The sequence below is a fragment of the Castor canadensis genome, chromosome 13, assembly GCF_047511655.1.
Source record: "Castor canadensis chromosome 13, mCasCan1.hap1v2, whole genome shotgun sequence".
Classification (NCBI taxonomy): domain Eukaryota; kingdom Metazoa; phylum Chordata; class Mammalia; order Rodentia; family Castoridae; genus Castor; species Castor canadensis.
The window spans coordinates 125,726,265-125,748,815 of record NC_133398.1 but is presented as its reverse complement, the minus strand read 5'-3'; the positions used below and the strand labels follow the sequence as shown (position 1 = coordinate 125,748,815).

The 22,551-nt window shown below is 39.0% G+C and overlaps 1 pseudogene; it reads right to left on the bottom strand.

Moving 5' to 3' along the window:
• Positions 1 to 508: 508 nt before the first annotated feature.
• Positions 509 to 10,497, bottom strand: LOC141415518 (charged multivesicular body protein 4b pseudogene; annotated as a pseudogene).
• Positions 10,498 to 22,551: the final 12,054 nt, after the last annotated feature.

The window sequence follows — 22,551 nt, the reverse complement described above, 5'->3', positions numbered from 1 at the left end:
TCTAACTTAAAAAAAAATGGTGATCAAAACCCAAAGGTTTTATTTAAGGACCAAAGAATTAAGACTCAGGACTTGGATAATGGGACTATCCAAAGGACAGAGCAAGGAGGGGACAAGTGGATGACTGGGACAGGGTTAGGTACAAGGCAAGGAGGAAGGACAGCAAGAGGGAACGAAGTTTCTGTATGCTGCTCTGACTGTAAAGGTATAAAACTTGACGAACTGGAAGGTGAGGAGGAAGAGGTAGGGCTGCCCTCTCAGCATATTGATCTCCAGATCACTGTTCAAGTATCCCAAGACCTTTGGGATCCCCAGGAATATGAGTGTGTCCATCTCACGGTGTCCAGGGCCACCATCTGACAGGAGTGGGCCTGGTTAGTGGCCCGTGGGTTCAAGCTCGCCCAGGAAGGCAGGTAATATTTGGTAAGTGACTGTCATTCCTGCACCTCGGAGATGGTTTTTTTTTTTTTTTGGACATTAATCAAGATATTTAATAGATAGTGCAAACCATAATTTCATCTGAATATAAATGTATGCACGTTTCCAATGAGTTATCTGTCAGTTATCACAAACAGCAACAAGGACCTTAGAGCTGTGTTAGAACACTGTATAGCTGGAATTTAATTCTAACAATCTCACTTGCTCTCAAGAGAACACATCCATTTCAAATCAGTGTCACAAACTCCAAAAGACCAGGGAGGTGGGTATGAGGAGGGCCAGGGTGGAAGAAGACACAGGGGTCAGTACACGGGTGATGGACAGAAACACAGCTCTGGAGAAAGCCCAAACCAGACGCATTATTACAGCTAAGGATAAGTAGAAAATGACTTTTCTGCCAGTACCATACAAGTCTCACAAAGAGACATGCGACAGTCAACTGACTTAAAAGGACAGAGGTTACATTTTCAGATCATTTCCACTGCAAATGGTCGGCCTTGTCCATTGAGGAGTCAGCAGTGGAGTTAGCGTGGTCCAGAAGCTCAATGTTGGATTTGCAAATACAGTTTATTTTACAGAAATTCAACATTATAAACAGCAGGCACCTCCCACCCACCCACCTGCCCGGCTGGGTGCAGACCATGCTATGCCAGGGTGAGCAGTGATGCAGCCTCCTACTTTGGAGTCAGAGGTGAGCGATGGAGGCTACCTGCCCAGCGTCCTGCCTGCCCTGCCACGCAATCGCTGCCCGCCACGCAGGCCACCAGAGTCTGTCTGGGCCCAGTTGGCACTGACCCAGTGACATGGATCCAGCCCAGTTCTCCAATTCCTTCATAGCATCGTCTTCCTCTTCCTTCTTCTTGGCGGGTTTGGATGGTAGTGCGATAGAGGGAACATTTGGTAGAGGGACTGTTTCGGGTCCACTGATCTCCAGCAAATTCCTGTCTAGTTCCTCCCGTTCTAGTTCTTCTAATTCTGCCATGAGCTCATCCTCATCAAACTCTTCTCCAAAGCCTACAGGTTTCGAGAAAGCCGTAGAAATCTCCTCTGCAAGTCCCTGCTGGCCAGCAATGTCCCGCATTAACTCATCAACTTGGTCGATGGCCATGTTGTCGTGGGCCGCCTTCATGGCCCTGGCGGCAGAGCCCATGTTCTCGAGCCCCTGGGTGTTGGTGTTGGCGTCCTCCAGGGCCTCCCGCTGGAACTCAGTGGTTGAAAGGGTGCCATCAATCTGCGCCAGCTGTTTCCCCATAGCTCTCCTTGGCTTCAGTGCCCGGAGGGCAGCGCACTTGTGTTTGGTGCTGGGCTTCCTGGCGGCCGTTAGCTCCTGTTCGATCTTCTCCTCCTGGAACTCCTGTTTCTTACTTAGCATCTCCTCCGTGTCCCGGCTCCCCGCCACCGCAGGCCTCTCCTCCCCTCGGAGATGCTTTTCATGGGGGATTTCCTAGCAGGGTTCAAATAATAGCTGATAGGGAAAGGCTGAAATCACAGAATGAAATCAACTTTGCTGTTTTGTTACTTGTGGTAACTACTGTCCCCTAGTGGTCACAAGTCGCAGATCTGGTGGGCAAAGACTGACAGCAGGGTCACAAATGACTTCCTGAGCACACTGCTCTCTAGTGAGGACACGAACAGCCTCTCAGTGCTCCTTCCATCAGTGGCATATTTTCCCTCAGCTTGTAGAACTCAACAAGCAGATCCTCAGGGGCCAAGAGGTGTCCAGCAGCCATATGCAAGAGTGTGAGGTTCACTGGAGGTCATGTCGCGGAGTCAGCCACCTCTATGGCCACCTCCCACGTCGGGGGCTCTGAGGACTTCTCAAATGGCAGTACTACACCTCTCTATCTGCACCTCAAGTGGAGTCACAGTCACTGCAGAAAACGGAAAATGTGACTTTCAATGTCCCTGCTCAGTTTCCCTAACAAGGGCTGGCTCGGACACCAGATGCTTCTTGAGTGTGACTCAGGACAGCCTAATATCCCCTCAAGGCTTCCGTACCTCAGAGTTAAAACACTCCCTAAGGCCGTCCTGTGTGTCAAATGACTTGTCACCAAAGCGTCTGTGGCTCAGTGGTTGGCATGTAATTGATGTTCAATCAGTATTAGCAACGTGTGTAATACCAGCACCATACTAATTAGAAATCCATTTTAGTTACTCTCCGGTCCCCAAGTCTCAATTCTATTGGGGTTCAGAGGAAGGAAGTTGAAAGGGGTGAGTGGCTCTCAGCTACCTGCCCCCACCTACCCATGGTCCCCAAACCTCCTCCTCACTGGAGAGGAAGGACACAGAAACACAAACTCTAAACACTTGCTTCTGACCTGGGGAGCACATAGGACACCTTTGCAATATCATCTACAGAAATGAATTTGAGACAGCACATTGTTTAGAAAAGTCTGTCTCTTCTCCAGGCAGACTCAGGGTATGCACAGCTCTCCATGGTGACCCCACCAGACAGTAGGCCTATGTGGAATTCTGTCCTTCTATACCAGAGCTGACTGGAGGGTGGGGATTACATCCCCAGGCTGGCATCTGAAGAATGCTCAATAAACAGGCAAGACAACTGACTTTGTAAGAGGGGCTTAAACTGCTTTTGCTGAAAAGCACCAACTCCTTACCCAGACCCACAAATTAACTAAAAGCAGGAGAAAAGCATGGCGTCTCTCCTCTATTTTCTATCTGTCTTTGCTCTAAGCCATTCTCTCTGCAGTCATATTGTAATTACCTCATATTCCAGGAAAGACAGAACTGATAACCTCTTCAGGACAGGGGATGGAAACCACCCCCAATAGTATAGACCACCTGCCAGGTGACAATGACTCGATAGCAACTCCTGGGACCTCTCCCAGACCAAGGACTGAGAAGATGACCAACCAGAACACACCTGTGACTGGGACTGTCCTTTGTCCCCCGCCCCAGTTCTTTGTCTACTTAAACCTGTAGCTCATAGTGTACCCCAAAGATGGCTGAAGACGGGCTGAGTGCTTCTTCTGCCTCTTCCCACGCATGTCCCGAGCTGTGTCATAAACCTCCTTTCTCTGCCTTCACCAGGCCTCTTGATTTGGGGTTCAGGGGCGGGTCCTGGACCTGGCATATGGGATCTCAGGAGTTTGAGCCTTGGGCTCAAAACTCTGGTTTCAACTTCACACAGAGGTGACCCATGCAGTAAGGTCCTCAGTGTTGTCAAGGTGCCCAATCACAGTTACTGACTGTTCCATTCTTGCATGCTGTTGAATGACTCCCTCTTGATGGCGGTGATTACCGTCAGCGTGCTGTTGAATTAGACTGCTTGTATTTTGTTGAGGATGCTTGAATCTTTGCTCATTAAGGATATGGACTGTCATATTTTTCTTTCCTTCCTTCCTTCCTCCCTTCCTCTCTTCCTCCCTCCCTTCCTTCCTTCCTTCCTTCCTCCCTTCCTTCCTTCCTTCCTTCTCCTTTTCTTTCTTTCCTTCTTCTTCCTTCCTTCTCTTTCTTTCTTCCTTCCTTTTCTTTCTTCCTTTTCTTCCTTCTTTCCTTTCCTTTCTTTCTTTCTCCCTTCCTTTCTTTTCTTTCTTTCTTCCTTCCTCCCTTCTTTCTCTTTCTTCCTTCCTTTCTTTTCTTTCTTTCTTCCTTCCTCCCTTCTTTCTCTTTCTTTCTTCTTTCTCTTTCTTTCTTCCTTCTCTTTCTTTCTTTCTTTCTTTCTTTCTTTCTTTCTTTCTTTCTTTCTTTCTTTCTTTCTTCTTTCTTTCTTTCTTTCTTTCTTTCTTTCTTTCTTTCTTTCTTTCTTTCTTTCTTTCTTTCTTTCTTTCTTTCCTTTCTTTCTTCCTTCCCTCCCTCCCTCCCTTCCTTCCTTCCTTCCTTCCTTCCTTCCTTCCTTCCTTCCTTCCTTCCTTCCTTCCTTCCTGCTGGTGATGCTTTGCCTCAAGTTTTGTGTCTGGGAAAGTATCTCTCTGAAATTGTGAAGGACGCTGTGAGGGGTACAGTGCCCTTGGTTGGCAGGTTCTTTTTCGTTCAGCACAGGAAATGATACTGCTGATCCTTCTCTGTCATGTATTCTTTGCTTCTTTTTCTCTTATAATTCTCTTTGTGTTTGACAGTTGAGTGTTTGAACTGATTGATTTGAATTTTTTGGAGATTTAACTGACTATAGATTGCTTTTAGTAGTACAGTCATTTTCATAGTGTTCATTCTACCAGTCCATGACATGGGAGATGTTGCCATATTGTAGGATCCTTTTCAATTTCTCTTCTTAAAGTTTTATGACTTCTCCACTTTGTAGAACTCTTTCACCTCAATAGCTGGGTTTATTCCTAGTTATTCAATTTTTTTGAGGCTATTGTGAATGGAATTTTTCTGATTTCTTTCTCAGCCAGTTTGTCATTGGTATATTGAAAAGCTACTGACTTTTATATGTTGATTTTGTGCTCTTCTCTTTTACCAAAAATGATTATCAGGTCTAAGAGTTTTTAGAGAGAGTCTTTAGGGTCTTCTCAGTATAGGATCATATCATCTGTAAATAAGAATTATTTGTCTTCATCCTTTACTATTCATACCTGTTTTTTTCCTTTTTCTTCCTTATTGCTGTGGCTAAGAATTCAAGCACTTTGTTGAATAGAATGGGAGCAGGCACCCTTTTTTCTTGTACCTGATCTTACAGGAAATGGTTTCAGTTTTTCCTTATTTAGTATGATGTTTCTATATGTTTATCATACATAGTCTGTATTATGTTCAGGTTTGTTCCTTCTATTCCTAGTTTCTCCAGCGCTTTTATCATAAAGGGACGTTGAGTTTTGTCAAAGGCATTTTCTACATCTCTTGAGATGATCCTGTGATTTTTGCCCTTTATTCTCTTATTTGCTGTGTTTTGATTATTGATTTGTGTGTGTTGAACCACTCTTGCATCATTGGAATGAAACCAACTTGATCATGGTGTGTTGTTGGATTCAGTTAGCAAGTATTTTATGAGAATACTTTCATCTATGTTCATCAAGGAAATTATTGGTCTATAATTTTCTTTTATATCATGTCCTTATCTGGTTGTGGTATCAAGTAATACTGGCTTCATTGAATGAGTTTTCTACTTTATAGCTCTCCTTTGAAAGTCTGGTGGAATTCAGTATTCAATCCAACTTGATAGGAAACTCTTTATTACTGCTTTAACCTCATTGCTCATCTCACTATATTTCTGTTTATATGAATTATATCCTGTTGTTTAATTTTGGCAGGCCAGATGTATCCATTTCTTCTAGATTTTCCAATTTATTAGTATATAAAAAATTAAAGTATTCCCTAATGATTCTCTGAATTTCACTGGTATTTGTGGTGACATCCCCTTTCTCATTTCTAATTTTGTTTATGGGGGTCCTCTCCCTCTTTCTTTTGGTTAGTTTGTCTAGCAGTTTATCAATATTACTTATCTTTTCAAAGAAAAGTTATTTGTGGTGTTCTTTTAATCTCCATTTTTATAACATGTTCCTTAATCTTTATTATCTCTTTCCCTCTAATGCTTTTGGGTTTTCTTATTCTTGTTTTTCTAAGTGCTTGAGGTGCATCATGAGGTTATTTATGTGCGATCTCTCTGATTTCTTAATGTAGGCATTCATAGCTATAAATTTTTCTCTTAATACCACCTTTCCTGTGTCCCAAATGTTCTGGCAAGTTGTGTTTCTTGTTATTTGATTCTAGGAATTCTTAAAATTTCTCCTCCTACTTCTTCATTGACTTGCTGATCATTCAAAAGTGAATTGTTCATTCCCCATGTTTTTGAATATTTTTGTAGTTTCCCTTATTCATTTCTAGTTTCATTCTATTGTGATCTGTTAAAATGCAGGAGGTTATTTCTATTTTCTTACATTTTTATAACTTGCTTTATGTCCTAAAATATAATCTATTTGGGAGAACTTTCCACTGACTGTTGAGAAGAATATGTATTCTGTTGCTGTTAGGTGGAATATTCCATAGATGTCTGTTAAGTCCATTAATGTACAGTGTCATTTAATTCTGAAGTTTCCTAGTTGATGTTGTTTTGTCTGGATGACCTGTCTGTTGGGGATAGTTAGGTATTAAAGTCACCATTATTGTGTTGGGGGTTTATCAAGGCTTTTATGTCCAGAAGTGTTTGTTTTCTAAAATTAAGAACACCAATGTTTGGTGGCATGTATTTTTATAAGTGCTATGTCCACGTGATGGATTGTTCCTTTTATCAGTGTGAAGTAATGTTCTTTGCCTTTTTTGCAATAATTATTGAAAAGTATACAGTAATTCATGGCATTTTGTTGTTTTTGTAGTGTTTCTTTCCTATTCCTCATTTGTTATCTTCTCATCTAGTGAGATTTCTTCTTTCCTCTATTTTCCTGGTGATGTGCAACTTCCTCTTCTGTGTATAAGATTACTTTCAGTATCTTCTGAAGTGCTAGTTTAGTGATCATGAATTTCTTTAGCTTTAGTTTATCATGGAAAGTTTTAATGTTCCTTCAATTAAGAAGTATAACTTTGCTGGGTTCAGTTATCTAGGTTGGCAGTTATTTTCTTTCAGGATTTGAAATACATCGTTCCTTGTCCTCCTTACTTTTAAAGTTTCTGTTGAGAATCTGCTGTTATTATGATGGGTTTGCCTTTATAGATTACTTGGCAATTTTCTCTTGTACATTTCAATATTCCTTCCTTATCCTGTATACATAATGTTTTAATTATAATATACCCTGGATAAAAGTCTCCAGTAGCAGGGTGATAATCTTTCTGTAAAGCTATTACTTTATTGAATATGTTTTCTATGCTTTTATTTTTGCACCTACTGTCCTTCTTCTATAATTAATAGTTTGGTCTTTTAATGGCATTCCAGAAGTCTCCATTAGTATATTTTCATATTTTTACCTTCATGGAAATGTTCTAATATATCCACTAAAATAATCTTTAATTATAGTCAACTGAATCATAGATACACCAGTTATTTTTATGTCTCATCATTTATAAATCTACCTGTGACATATTTTAACCTGTTGCATTTGTCCTTATCTGTATATTTTTATTGGAAAGAATCCTTCTTTATTTTAAATCATTTTTAGCATTTTTGCTAAAATAATGTTTTCATTGCTATAAATTTTTATATTTTTCTTATTTGCTGGATTTTTTTTGCCTTTTTAAAAATAAATAATTTGAAATAACCCTTTCTTGCAAAGTTTTTGAATTTAGGTAATTTTTGGCCTTAATAGAAGAAAATAGCTATATCTTAATGAAGACACAGGAAGCTGTATTTGAAACACAGCAAATGATGGGCATTGCATCTTAAAAGGTATCTGTTGTAAATATAAACAGAGGAAAAACAGGTGCAATTAATCCTATATTTTATTTTATTATAAATTTAAATTAACCTATTTGTTGAAGAGTTATTTACATCCTAAGAGCTAAAAGGGATTTAGGCAAATTTGACCTAAGAGCTTACTAATTTATAAGACAATTTGAATAGAACTCTTTATGAGAAATATTATTATGTAAGCACACCACATAATATAATGTCCAAAGGAGCATAAGTGTAAATTTTACCAATAAAACTGAATAGTGTAGGAAAACATAATTTTCAATTTCAACTGGAGTGCTAAATCCAAATGATATTCATGACACATGAAACTAATTAAGATCTCCTGTTTATATGAAAAAATCAAAATTTGTGGTAATTCTTAACCCTCGTTGCTGTTTGTGTTGTAAAGGTTCTTTTATACTTCTTAGTCCCAAATTTCTTTGATAGTTAACACTTGATTGTGTGCGTGTCAACTAGAACTGGATTGTGAAAATTGCCTTGAATAAGTTTGTTAGAAAGTTTCTTAGAAGAGGGAGTGGAAGAGGAGGAAAAACAAAAACAGAGTTAGTCTTAGAGGTAAAAGTCTCTATTTGTAGTCAGAGAGATGCTCGCATATACAATAAAAATACATGGACACCCAAAACAAGAATGTCAACTGAGGTGCACATAAGAGGACCTTGAGCATTTAGTAGAGAAGTGGTAGCCCTGTTCTTCCCCTCCACCCTGAGAAGAAACATGCAAGAAAATGACTCTCCTCATTGCTTTTCCCAGTTCCTGAATAGGAACAGAATAAAGAAGTAACTCAATAAGAATGAACTAAAATATTTTCAATTAAAAAAAGAAGTGGCCATGAGTTGTCCAGTCAAGTTGTTTCAGGGCTCGTTTTGTTATGGCTCATCTTGGTGGCTGAGCAAGAGGGTGCACTAGGAAACTCTTGGAGGTCATTAGGGAGTGCTGCTTAATGAAAACTCCTTCTAAGAAAGCCGCTAATGAGCCACATATCACTTTTCTGTGTCAGAAAACCCAACACCAAGGTGGGTGGGTTAGCTCACAGTGTGAGATGACTACACCTTAGGTGCACCTTCTAGAAGAACAGCTAAGGTTCTTATGAGCCCAATATTGGGTATGTTCTTTTGATGGGATGCCTTTTGAGACCTGTGTTATGGGTTTAGTCACCCTCAATACACACATTAAGACTCTAACCACTTGGAGTTACCCAGGGAGTGCCACAGGGGGCATTTGTCATGTTTTTTCAATTCAGAAGATGCAACCATAGATCAATCTGTAATAAGAATGGTAGAGTAGCCATCAGAGTTTTACCCTTTATTACATCAGTCATTATAGACAAAAGCTGACAGTCAGACTAACAGACAAAATGACACATAAGACAATTGCATGAAATCAGCACTTATGAATGCAGACTAATGGGAAGCTGAAAGAACGTAGAACATGATTGCATTAAATCAGAGAGCAGTCAGAAATGTAGGCCAGGCTGTATTTCAGTAATAAATCATCCTTTTCGGTTACAGGGGGGATAGGGGAAAAATGATCCTAAGGGTGTTAAATGTTAGCTGTGTGAGGTCCAAGCTTATACAGCCAATGAGAGTAATATCCCAGTCTAGAAACCAAACTTTAAGTAGATCCAATGCCAACACTTGAGGGAGGAAAAAAAAGAAGAACGAATTTTTGCGATCCCCAAGGACTAATGCTTCCCTGTACAGTGGCTGATTATAGTGCGTCAGCAGGCATAGAAGAGATGTTGCCTACTGTGGTACATTTACTTGGTTTCCTGTGACCCAAAAGGAGAAGAAAGAAAGGGATTAAGCAGCCAGTCATAGGGAACTCCTATGACCTGAGACCCTGGTTTGGGCATCCTTTTTCCCAAAGGGAAGTCATTTGTGGCCCTGGACTCCTTAGTGCTGAGGAGCAGCCACTATGTCCTCACTATGCTGAAAATGCCTATTATCTGGTCAGGGTTTTGGAGCTGGAGAGGTGTTCCTTTTGCGCTAGCAATGAACCAGGAGTAAACTTTGGGTGACACATCTGACGAATGTTTATTAAACCTCATAGTCAGAGGAGGGAGGCTGAGGGATGAGCATCAGCTGAGCAGTGAAGTGAAGAGAGAGAGGAGTGTGAGCGAGAAGGATTTACTGGCTCCTGCTTTCTGAGCTTGTCCGTGAATGGCAGAGCATCTGCCGCCCCCACCAGACTTGTCTTCACCTTAAATGTACCTTTCCATGTGGGTACTGGGAGGGGACTGACAAGTCCTATACTCTTGGTTTGCTGGGACCCAGTGGTTGGAGGTGTCACAGAGACCCTTTCAGGCTACTCCTCCCTGTGAGCACCTTGATGATGAAGTTCAAGTGTGTCCAAAGACATCCTGGGATGGGAAGATTGTGTTAACAAAGATTCCATTACGTGATCAAGGTGGGAATGGTCAGCGTGAATTCGTGTTTCCGCAGGTTGGAAGGGTAACGAGGGAGAGAACTGACATCTTTAGACATCAAAAATCTCCAGGTTCCGAAGTTTCTTATGATCACCCCGAGAATCTGCTTCGTGGCCTGGGTCTGGACAGCGCCGGTGCGGGTTGCGGGGTGCTGAGGGTTCCTCCCGGAGGAACCCGACGGCGGTGGCGGTCCCCGCGACTGGCTGCCGCTTCCGCTGTGGCTGGTGGCCCAGGGGCATCGTGCGCGCGCGGAGTCGCCGGAGGTCCCGAGTGTGCCGCTGAACCGGCGAGGGTGGCGCTGCGTCCCGCGCAAGGTCGTGCGCTCCGTCGCGCGCATCTGTGCAATATAACCAGCTTGATCATGGTGTATGAGCCTTTCAGTGTGGTGTTGCATTCAGTTTGCAAGTATTTTGTTGAGAATGTTTATAGCTGTTCCTCAAGAAGATTGGTCTACAGTTTTCCTTTATTTTTGTTGTATGTTTTCCCAGTTTGGGATTAGGGTAATAGTACCTTCATAGAATGAATTTGTGGTGATACTTCCTTTTCTATTTTATGGATTAGTCTGGGGAGCACTGATGTTAGTTCCTCTTTAAAAGTCTGATAGAATTCAGCAATGCCTACATCTGGTCCTGGGCTTTTCTTTGTTGGGAGACTCTTTACTGCTGCTTCAATTTGATTGCTCTCTATAGCTCTGTTTGGGTGTTTTATACGCTCTTGGTTCAATTTTGACTAGTCATATGGGTCTGCAAATTTATCCATTTCTTCTGGATTTCCAGTGTGTTGGAATATGTTTTTGAAGTATTACTTAATCATCCCCTGAATTTCATTGATATTTGGTGTAATCTTCCCTTTTATCTCTAACTATATGAATTTGGGTTTTCTCTCTTTTTTTAGTTAGCTTGGCTAAGGGTTTTTAATTCTCGTTTATCTTTTCCAAGACTCAAGTCTTTGTTTCATTGACTGTTCTTTTAGTTTTGTTCTTTTAGTCTCTATTTCAGGTTCATTAATTTCTGCCCTGACCTTTATTATTTCTATCCATTTGTAGGTTTGGGATTTGACTTCTTGCTTTTCTAAAAGTTTGAAGTGCATCATTAGGTTGTTAATTTACAATATCATTGATTTTTTTTTAAATATAGGAACTCATAGCTATAAACTTTCCTACTAGCAAACGCTGCCTTTTCTATGTCCCAAAGTTTCTAGAAAATTGTGTTTTCAATTTCATTTGATTCCAGGAAGTTTTTTTCCCCCTTGTTTCTACTATGATCCACAAATCACTCAAAAGTGTGTCATTAAGTCTCTATATGTTTGAATATTTTCTGTGGTTTCTCTTGTTTTTTATTTCTAGTCTTATTCCATTGTGGCTTGACAAAATACAGGAAGCTATTTCAATGTTTTTATTGTTAAGACTTGCTTTCTGTCTCAAAATATGATCTGTTTTGGAGTAAGTTCTATGGACTGCTAAGCAAAATGTGTATTCTTTGGCTGTTGGGTGGAATATTCTGTAGATGTCTGTTAAGTCCATATGGCTTATAGTGTTAATTCTGAAATTTCTTTGTTGGTTTTTTATTGTAATGACCAATCTATGGATGGAGTGTGCAGTACTGAAGTCACCCACTATTTTTGTGTTGGGGTCTATCAAGCTGTTAGGTCAAGTAGTGTTTGTTTTTATGATGTTGGTATGCCTATGTTCAGTGCATTTATGTTTGCCAGTGTGTTCTCTTTATGGATTGTTCTCTTTATTTAAATGAAGTTACCTTCTTTGTCTCCTCTAATTTTGGCTTGAAGTCTGATTTGTCAGATATGAAATATCACTACTCCTATTTGCTTTGGGTTTCTATTTGCTTGGAAAAATCTTTTTCTATCTTTTCACTTCAAGCCTATGTTTATCTTTGCCAGTGAAATGCATTTCTTGTAGGTAAAAATAATTGGGTCTTTTTCATAATCCAATTTGTCAATCTGTGCCTTTTCCTTGGAGAATTGAAACCATTAACATTCAGAATTATTATTGAAGGTGTGCAGTAATTCCTGCCACTTGTTATATTTTAAAATATTTGATGCTTTCTTAATCCTCATTTGCTTATCTACTCATCTAGTGAGATATGTTTTTCCCCATATTTTTGCTGTTATGTTTTTCATCGCCTTCTGTGTCTAGGATTCCTTTAAGCTGGTTAGTGGTCATGAATTCCTTTAGTGTTTATCACAGAAGGTTTTTTTTTTCTCCTTCAGTCATGAAGGATATGTTTGCTGGTTATAATAAACTAGGTTGGCAGTTATTTTCTTTCAGAGCTTGAAAGGCATCATTCCATGCCCTACTTGCTCTTAGAGTTTCTGTTGTGGAATCTGCTGTTATTCTGATGGGTTTGCCTTTGTATTTTCCTTCTCACTTCTCTCTTGCAGCTTACAATATTCTTTCCTTCTTCTGTACATTTAATGTTTTAACTGTAATAGAACAGAGTGATTCTTTTCTGTTCTTGTCCATTGGTGTTCTAAAAGACTCCTGCACCTTGTTCACCATCTCTTGTTGTGTGTTTATCCAGTTTGAGTATCAGGGTAATATTGGCTTCATAGAAGGAGTTTGGTAGAATTCCTTCCCTTTCTATTTCATGGAATAGTTTGAGGAGCATTGGTGTTAGTTCTTCTTTAAAGATCTGGTAGCAATTATCAGTGAATCCACCCAGTCCTGAGTTCTTTTTTGTTGGGAGACTCTTGATCACTGCTTCAATTTCATTCCTTGTTATAGATCTTTTTAACTGGTTTTGATAGGTCATATGCCATAAAAATGTATCAATTTCTTCTAGATTTTCCAGTTTTCAAAGTATTATGAAATTATCACTAAAAACAATCCTCTGGATTTCATTGTTCTTTCTCCATTCATGAGTTGATAGACACCTGAGTTGTGTCAATAGCATGGTTATTGTCAATAGTTCTGCAATGAACATAGGCATACAGATGTCTCTTTGACATACTGATATCATTTCTTATCCATGGCCATACCACACTGAATGCATCCAATCTCATCTGATTATCATTTCTTTTGGAGATACACCAAGTAGTGGAATTTCTGGGTGTATTGTATCATAGTCCTATTTTTAATGTTTCAAGGAACCATCATCTAGTTTCCATAATGGATTTAGTAGCATACATTCCCAGAAACAATGTGCGAGTGTTCTCTTTAATCCACTTTCTTCCCAGCCCTTGTTATCTTTAGTGTTTTTGATAACAGCCATTCTTGCTAAAGCGAGGTAAAATTCTTATTGCGGTTTTGACTTGCATTTCCTTGATGATCAATGATGTGTGTTTTTTCAAATATGTAATGGTCACTTGTATATCTTCTTTGGAGAATGTCTATTTAGAGCTATTGACAAATTTTAATCAAGCTATCTATTTCTTTCCTATTGAGTTTTGGAATATTCTAAATGTTAAACATTTATCAGATGTATGGTGTGCACATATTTTCTCCAACTTTGAAGGTATCTATACACAATGGAATTTTATGCAGCCATAAAGAAGAACGAAATGTTATCATTCGCTGGTAAATGGATGGAATTGGAGAACATCATCCTGAGTGAGGTTAGCCTGGCCCAAAAGACCAAAAATCATATGTTCTCCCTCATATGTGGACATTAGATCAAGGGCAAACACAACAAGGGGATTGGACTTTGATCACAAGATAAAAGCGAGAGCACACAAGGGAGGGGTGAGGATAGGTAAGACACCTAAAAAATTAGCTAGCATTTGTTGCCCTTAACACAGAGAAACTAAAGCAGATACCTTAAAAGCAACTGAGGCCAATAGGTGAAAGGGACCAGGAACTAGAGAAAAGGTTAGATCAAAAAGAATTAACCTAGAAGGTAACACCCACGCACAGGAAATCAATGTGAGTCAATGCCCTGTATAGCTATCCTTACCTCAACCAGCAAAAACCCTTGTTCCTTCCTATTATTGCTTATACTCTCTCTACAACAAAATTAGAGATAAGGGCAAAATAGTTTCTGCCTGGTAGCGAGGGGGTGGGGGGAGAGGGAGGGGGTTGAGTAGGTAAGGGAGGGGGCGGGGGACGGGGGAAGAAATGACCCAAACATTGTATGCACATATGAATAAAAGAAATTAAAAAACTGGAGAATTCAATCCATTTATATTTAAGGTAATCGCTAATAGGTAAGATCTCACCACAGCTAATTTGCATTAGGAAGTGATAAGCCACATAAATGGAAAGGAAAAGCAAATGACAGTAGCTACCAATAGGTAGATAGACCAGATAAAATAAAATAAGGAAACTAGGTAGAGGTAAAGGGATTAGCTAAACAAAAAAGAAATAATAATTATAAATGCATATGCCGCCAAAATTATAGCATTCAGTTATATAAAGCAAAGATAAGTAGATAGGTTGCATTACAATAATAGTTGTTGACTTCAGTTTCATCAGTGGACAGTTCATCCAGAAACCATAGCACATTCCTCTTCTGAACACAATGGAATAAAACTAGAGCAAAACAAGAGGAACAACAAAAATTGTACAAATATTTGGAAACAAAAGAACATGTTCTTTAATTGTCAATGTATCAATGAAGAAATAAAAAGGGATATTTAGAAAGTTCTTGATACAAATGACAATGGACACACAAACTAACGCCTGTGAGAAACAGCAAATTCAGAGCTAAGAAGGAAGTTTACTTCAGTAATGACTTAAATATAAAGGGAGGTTTCAAATAAACAAGCAAATGATGCAACCTAAAGAACTAGAAATTCAAAAACAAGTAAAACCACAAATTAGTACAAGTAAAGCTAAATCAGGGGAGAAATAAATAACATAGTTACTGAATAAAATGCAAGTGATCAATGAAATGGGGGTTGGCTTTGAAAAAGATGATCAAACCTGACAGATAAGACTTCAGTTAAGCTACTGGAGAAAATAGAAGACCCAAATGCAATCAGTTGATGTTACAACCTATGTCCCCAGATAAAATGGCCACTAGGGGGACACTATAAACAACTATATGCCCACAAAGTAGAAAATCTACAAGAAATGAATGGATTTCTAGATGCAGATATCCTACTAAAACTGAATCATGCAGCCATAGAAAACCTGAGTAGACCAGTAACGATCTATGAGATTGAGTAAGTAATTTTTAAAAATACCTTGTAACAGAGAAAATACCAGGACCTGAGAGCTTCACCGCTGAATATTACAAAACTTTTACAGAGGAACTGATACCCTATTCTTCTCAAACTAGTCCAGAAAACCAAAAAGGAGGGAATTCTGGCAGACTCATTCCATGAGGCCAGTATTAGCCTGATACCAAAACAAGGCAAATACACAACAAAAAAAGAATGCTGCAGGCCAATAAGTGAGATGAAAATGGATATGAAATTTCTCAAGAAAACTCTTCCAAACCTATTCCAACTGCACGTCCAAAGATTATACTCCATAATTAAACGGATCAATTCCAAGGATGCAAGGATTATTCAATGCCTGCCAAATCACTAAATGAAATACATCACCAACACAATGAAGGACAAAATCCCCTGAATATTGCAATAGATACTGAGAAAAAATTCTATGAAATTTGAATTTGTAGCACAAACCCACAACTAACATCATGTAACATCTGCAGTAAATTGATGCATCCACTTTCATTACTCTTTCCCTTTCAACATAAGACTGAAAGTCTTAACCAGACTAAAGAGGCAAGGGAAAAGACGTGAAGGTATCCACTTTGGAAAGGAGAAAGCCAAATAATTCAACTTGAAGGTGACATAATCCTAAATGTAGAAAATCCTAAAGATAACACCAAAAAACTATGGCAGCTGATTAAAATAATTCAGTAAAGTTGTAGAATTTTAAAAAATCAACATATAAGAAAATAGCATAGTTTGTATGTGTGCTAACAATTGCTGGATGAAAATGAAGTCAAGAAAGCAATTCCTCTCACAATATCCAGTTAAAATGTGGGTGTAAAGTTAACCAAGATTTAACCATCTCTGCAATGAAAACCATGAACTACCAATGGAAAAATACAGAAGGCACATAAGACATGAGCAGGCATTCCATGCTCATTGACTGGAAGAATTACTATTCTTAAAGTGCCCAAACTACCCTCGAAGGATCTACAGATTCAATGGAATATCCATCGGACACAAATGGCATTCTTCACAGAACTCAAAAAACACCATCACAAACTTCATATGCAACTGCAGAACACTTAAAATGGCCAAAGCAATCCTGAGGAAAAGAAAGAATCTGGGACCATCACAATACCGGACTTCAAAACACAATTCAAAGCTATAGCAATCAAAGCAGCATGGTACTGGCATACTCACACACAGTTACACCAACAGGTCAGAGTAGAGAACTCAGAAATTAATCCACGTATTTACAGACGACTGAGTTTTGACAAAGCACCAAGAATTTACATTGGAGAAAGAACAGTCTCTGCAATAAATTGAGCTAGGAAAGCTGGATATGTAACTGCACAAGCATGAAACTAGACCCCTGACATTTACCATATATAAAAATCAACTCAAAATGGATGAAGAATCTAAATTTAAGACCCCAAACTGTCAAACTACTAGAAGAGAGTATATGGGAAACACTTCAAAGCACAGTTATGGGCAATGGTTTTTGATAGGACCCCAAAAATACAGGAACCAAAAACTGGCAACTGGACTTACATCAAACTAAGAGTTTCTGTACATGAAAGGAAACAGCCCACTGAGTGAAGACACACCTACAGAAGGGAGAAAATACTTGCAAACATCTGGTAAAGGGTTACTATCCAGAATATATGAGGGACCCAAACGTCTCAGTACCAAGAAAGCAAATATTCTGGTTTAAAAATGAGCAAGTTGTCTAAGCAGACATTTCTCAAAAGAATAAAAACAAGCGGGCAGCAGGTCTATGAAAAAGTGCCCGACATTGCTAAAATAAATCAAACCTCAATGATACACCACTGTCTCAGTGCGATGACTATTACGAAAAAGACAAAAAAGACTCATGAAGACGCACAAAAAGTGGAGCCTTCAGACACTGCCAGTGGGAATATAAATTAGTCTAGTCATTATGGAACCAGCTAGCCCACTCTTGGGACTTTATCCAGAGGAACTGGAACCGCTATATCCAACAGAAACGGGCACGCCTACAATTGTTGCAGCAATGTTTGCAACAGCCAGAATAAGGAGAGAACCACACCCAACAGCTGAGTGGACAAAAACAACGCTCCCCATATACAATTGGGGATCATCCATCCAAAAACACAGCTTAAAATCCTGCCGCTTGCTGCAACATGGGTGAAACTGGAGGGCATCCTGTTATGTGAAATAATCCAGGTACACAAACACAAAGAGCTCATATTTTTACTTTTTAAAGAAAGCTAAAAAAAAAAAAGTTGATCAATAGCAGTAGAAAGAAGGAAAGGGTTTTCACAAGGCCGAGAGAGAGAGAAGGCAGAGAGAGGAAAAAGGAGGAGCAAAACACAAGGGGTAAGTATTTCTGATGTTCAGTAGGGTTAGGGTGCTAGAGTGTATAAGAAATAGCTATAAATTTCAAATAACTGGAAGAGAGAAGGCTTGACAGTTCCCAGCATGTAGAAATTAGACTATTTGAAGACACGGGATTGCTAATTAGCTTGGTATTTCATTACGTGTTGCATACATGTATGGAATTATTACTTCCTACTAGGTTATAACAGCTGTACAGGGGAGACCTTGTGACATTTACATATGTGCCTACAATATACCTTACATTCACCCCTCCCCACTTCTTAGCAAGTGTCATTCTTCTATTTTCATATATGAATACAAAATACATCCACCATATTCACCCTCCTTCTCCCTTTCCTTGTGCCCACCCCTCCACCAATGGGTACCCACCCCTGAAAAAGACCTGTTTTACCTTCTTGTTCTTCATTTTTTAAGGTGTATATTGAAAGATTAAGGAGATTTCACTCTGGTATTTCAGACAGGTAATTCAGATTTACCCCCCCCCCCAGTACTTCTCTTTCACCCTTCTCCCCTATTATTCAACAGCTTACAGTGCACTGTTTTGTATTATCTTCATACACAGATGCAATGTTCCAATATTTTTCACTCTCTAACATTCTCATACCCTCTCCTGCCCTAGTCCCCTCAGACAGACCCATTAATACAATCATGTTCCTATAAATTTGTATATTATAAGATCCCACATCTGTATTTGTACATACATTTATCTTAGGGGTCTAGCTTCCACATATGAGGGAAAACATATAACCTTCGACCTTTTGAGCCAGGCTTCTTCACTTAACAAGATGCTGCCCAGTTGTGTCCATTTACCAGCAAACAACCTACTCATTCTTCTTTATGGCTGAGTAATACTCCATTGTGTATATATAACACAGTTTCTTTTTTTTTAATTCATATGTGCATACAATGTTTGGGTCATTTCTTCCCCTTTCCCCCAACCCCTGCCTTACCCCTGCCCCCTTACCTCCTCGCTACCTGGTAGAAACTATTTTGCCCTTATCTCTAATTTTGTTGAAGAGAGAGTATAAGCAATAACAGGAAGGAACAAGGGTTTTTGCTGGTTGAGATAAGAATAGCTATACAGGGCATTGACTCACATTGATTTCCTGTGCGTGGGTGTTACCTTCTAGGTTAATTCTTTTTGATCTAACCTTTTCTCTAGTTCCTGGTCCCCTTTTCCTATAGGCCTCAGTTGCTTTTAAGGTATCTGCTTTAGCTTCTCTGCATTGAGGGCAACAAATGCTAGCTAGTTTTTTAGGTGTCTTACCTATCCTCACCCCTCCCTTGTGTGCTCTCGCTTTTATCATGTGCTCATAGTCCAATCCCCTTGTTGTGTTTGCCCTTGATCTAATGTCCACATATGAGGGAGAACATACGATTTTTGGTCTTTTGGGCCAGGCCAACCTCACTCAGAATGATGTTATCCAATTCCATCCATTTACCAGCGAATGATAACATTTCGTTCTTCTTCATGGCTGCATAAAATTCCATTGTGTATAGATACCACATTTTCTTAATCCATTCGTCAGTGCTGGGGCATCTTGGCTGTTTCCATAACTTGGCTATTGTGAATAGTGCCGCAATAAACATGGATGTGCGGGTGCCTCTGGAGTAACAGTCTTTTGGGTATATCCCCAAGAGTGGTATTGCTGGATCTTATGGTAGATCAATGTCTAACTTTTTAAGTAGCCTCCAAATTTTTTTCCAGAGTGGTTGTACTAGTCTACATTCCCACCAACAGTGTAAGAGGGTTCCTTTTTCCCCGCATCCTCGCCAACACCTGTTGTTGGTGGTGTTGCTAATGATGGCTATTCTAACGGGTGAGGTGGAATCTTAGTGTGGTTTTAATTTGCATTTCCTTTATTGCTAGAGATGGTGAGCATTTTTTCATGTGTTTTCTGGCCATTTGAATTTCTTCTTTTGAGAAAGTTCTGTTTAGTTCACTTGCCCATTTCTTTATTGGTTCATTAATTTTGGGAGAATTTAGTTTTTTAAGTTCCCCTATATATTCTGGTTATCAGTCCTTTGTCTGATGTGTAGCTGGCAAATATTTTCTCCCACTCTGTGGGTGTTCTCTTCAGTTTAGAGACCATTTCTTTTGTTGAGCAGAAGCTTTTTAGTTTTATGAAGTCCCATTTATCTATGCTATCTCTTAGTTGCTGTGCTGCTGGGGTTTCGTTGAGAAAGTTCTTACCTATACCTACCAACTCCAGAGTATTTCCTACTCTTTCCTGTATCAACTTTAGAATTTGGGGTCTGATATTAAGGTCCTTGATCCATTTTCAGTTAATCTTGGTATAGAGTGATATACATGGATCTAGTTTCAGTTTTTTGCAGACTGCTAACCAGTTTTCCCAGCAGTTTTTGTTGAAGAGGCTGCTATTTCTCCATCGTATATTTTTAGCTCCTTTGTCAAAGACAAGTTGGTTATAGTTGTGTGGCTTCATATCTGGATCCTCTATTCTGTTCCACTGGTCTTCATGTCTGTTTTTGTGCCAGTACCATGCTGTTTTTATTGCTATTGCTTTGTAATATAGTTTGAAGTCAGGTATTGTGATACCTCCTGCATTGTTCTTTTGACTGAGTATTGCCTTGGCTATTCGTGGCCTCTTGTGTTTCCATATAAATTTCACAGATTTTTCAATCTCTTTAATGAATGTCATTGGAATTTTGATGGGAATTGCATTAAACATGTAGATTACTTTCGGGAGTATCGGCATTTTTACTATGTTGATTCTACCAATCCATGAGCATGGGAGATCTCTCCACTTTCTATAGTCTTCCTCAATCTCTTTCTTCAGAAGTGTACAGTTTTCCTTGTAGAGGTCTTTCACATCTTTTGTTAGGTTTACACCTAGGTATTTGATTTTTTTTGAGGCTATTGTAAATGGAATTGTTTTCATATATTTCTCAGTTTGTTCATTATTAGTGTATAGAAATGCTAATGATTTTTCTATGTTGATTTTATATCCTGCTACCTTACTATAGCTATTGATGGTGTCTAGAAGCTTCTGAGTAGAGTTTTTTGGGTCTTTAAGGTATAGGATCATGTCGTCTGTAAATAGAGATATTTTGACAGTTACTTTACCTATTTGTATTCCTTTTATTCCTTCTTCTTGCCTAATTGCTCTGGCTAGGAATTCCAGTACTATGTTGAATAGGAGTGGAGATAGTGGGCATCCTTGTCTGGTTCCTGATTTTGGAGGGAATGGTTTCAGTTTTTCTCCGTTAAGTATAATGCTGGCTGTAGGTTTGTCATATATAGCTTTTATAATGTTGAGGTACTTTCCTTCTATTCCTAGTTTTCTTAGAGCTTTTATCATGAAATGATGTTGGATCTTATCAAAGGCTTTTTCTGCATCTATTGAGATGATCAAGTGGTTTTTGTCTTTGCTTCTGTGAATGTGGTTTATTACGTTTATTGATTTTCGTATGTTGAACCACCCCTGCATCCCTGGGATGAAGCCTACCTGGTCGTGGTGAATAATCTTTTTGATGTGTTGCTGAATTCGGTTTGCCATTATTTTGTTGAGGATTTTTGCATCACTGTTCATTAAGGAGATTGGCCTATAGTTCTCCTTTTTGGAGGTGTCTTTGCCTGGTTTTGGGATAAGTGTAATACTGGCTTCATAAAATGTGTTTGGCAGTTTTCCTTCGCTTTCTGTTTCATGGAACAGTTTAAGGAGGGTTGGTATCAGTTCTTCTTTAAAGGTCTGATAGAATTCAGCAGAGAATCCATCAGGTCCTGGACTTTTCTTTTTGGGGAGACTCTTGATTGCTGCTTCAATTTCATTTTGTGTTAAAGATCTATTAATGTCCTCTTGGATTAGTTTTGGATGATCATATGTATCTAGAAATCTGTCCATTTCTTTAAGATTTCCGAATTTATTTGAATATAGGTTCTTGAAGTAGTCTCTGATGATTCCCTGGACTTCCATGGTGTTTGTTGTTATCCCCCCTTTTGCATTCGTGATTCTACTAATTTGGAATTTTTTCTCTCCTCATTTTAGTCAGGTTTGCCAGGGATCTGTTGTTCTTGTTTATTTTTCCAAAGAACCAACTTTTTGTTTCATTAATTCTTTGTATGGTTCTTTTGGTTTCTATTTCATTGATTTCAGCTCTAATTTTTATTATTTCTCTCCTATTTGTTTTGGGATTTGCTTGTTCTTGTTTTTCTAGGAGTTTGAGATGTATCACTAGGTCATTGATTTGGGATCTCTCAGTCTTTTTAATATATGCAGTCATGGCTATAAACTTTCCTCTCAGGACTGCCTTTGCTGTGTCCCATAGGTTCCGGTAGGTTGTGTTTTCATTTTCATTGACTTCCAAGAACTTTTTAATTTCCTCTTTTATTTCATCAATGATCCATTGTTCATTAAGTAATGAGTTATTCAGTTTCCAGCTGTTTGCATGTTTTTTGTCTTTACTTTTGTTGTTGAGTTCTACTTTTACTGCACTGTGGTCAGATAGTATGCATGGTATAATTTCTATTTTCTTATATTTGCTGAGGCTGTTTTGTGCCCCAGGATATGATCTATTTTGGAGAAGGTTCCATGGGCTGCTGAGAAGAATGTATATTGTGTAGGAGTTGGATGAAATGTTCTGTAGACATCAACTAGGTCCATTTGATCTATTGTATATTTTAGATCTAGGATTTCTTTATTGAGTTTTTGTTTGGATGACCTATCTATTGATGATAATGGGGTGTTAAAGTCTCCCACAACCACTGTGTTGGTGTTAATATATGCTTTTAGGTCTTTCAGGGTCTGTTTGATGAAATTGGGTGTGTTGACATTGGGTGCATATAGGTTGATAATTATTATTTCCTTTGGTCTATTTCCCCTTTTATTATTATGGAATGCCCTTCTTTATCTTGTTTGATCAATGTAGG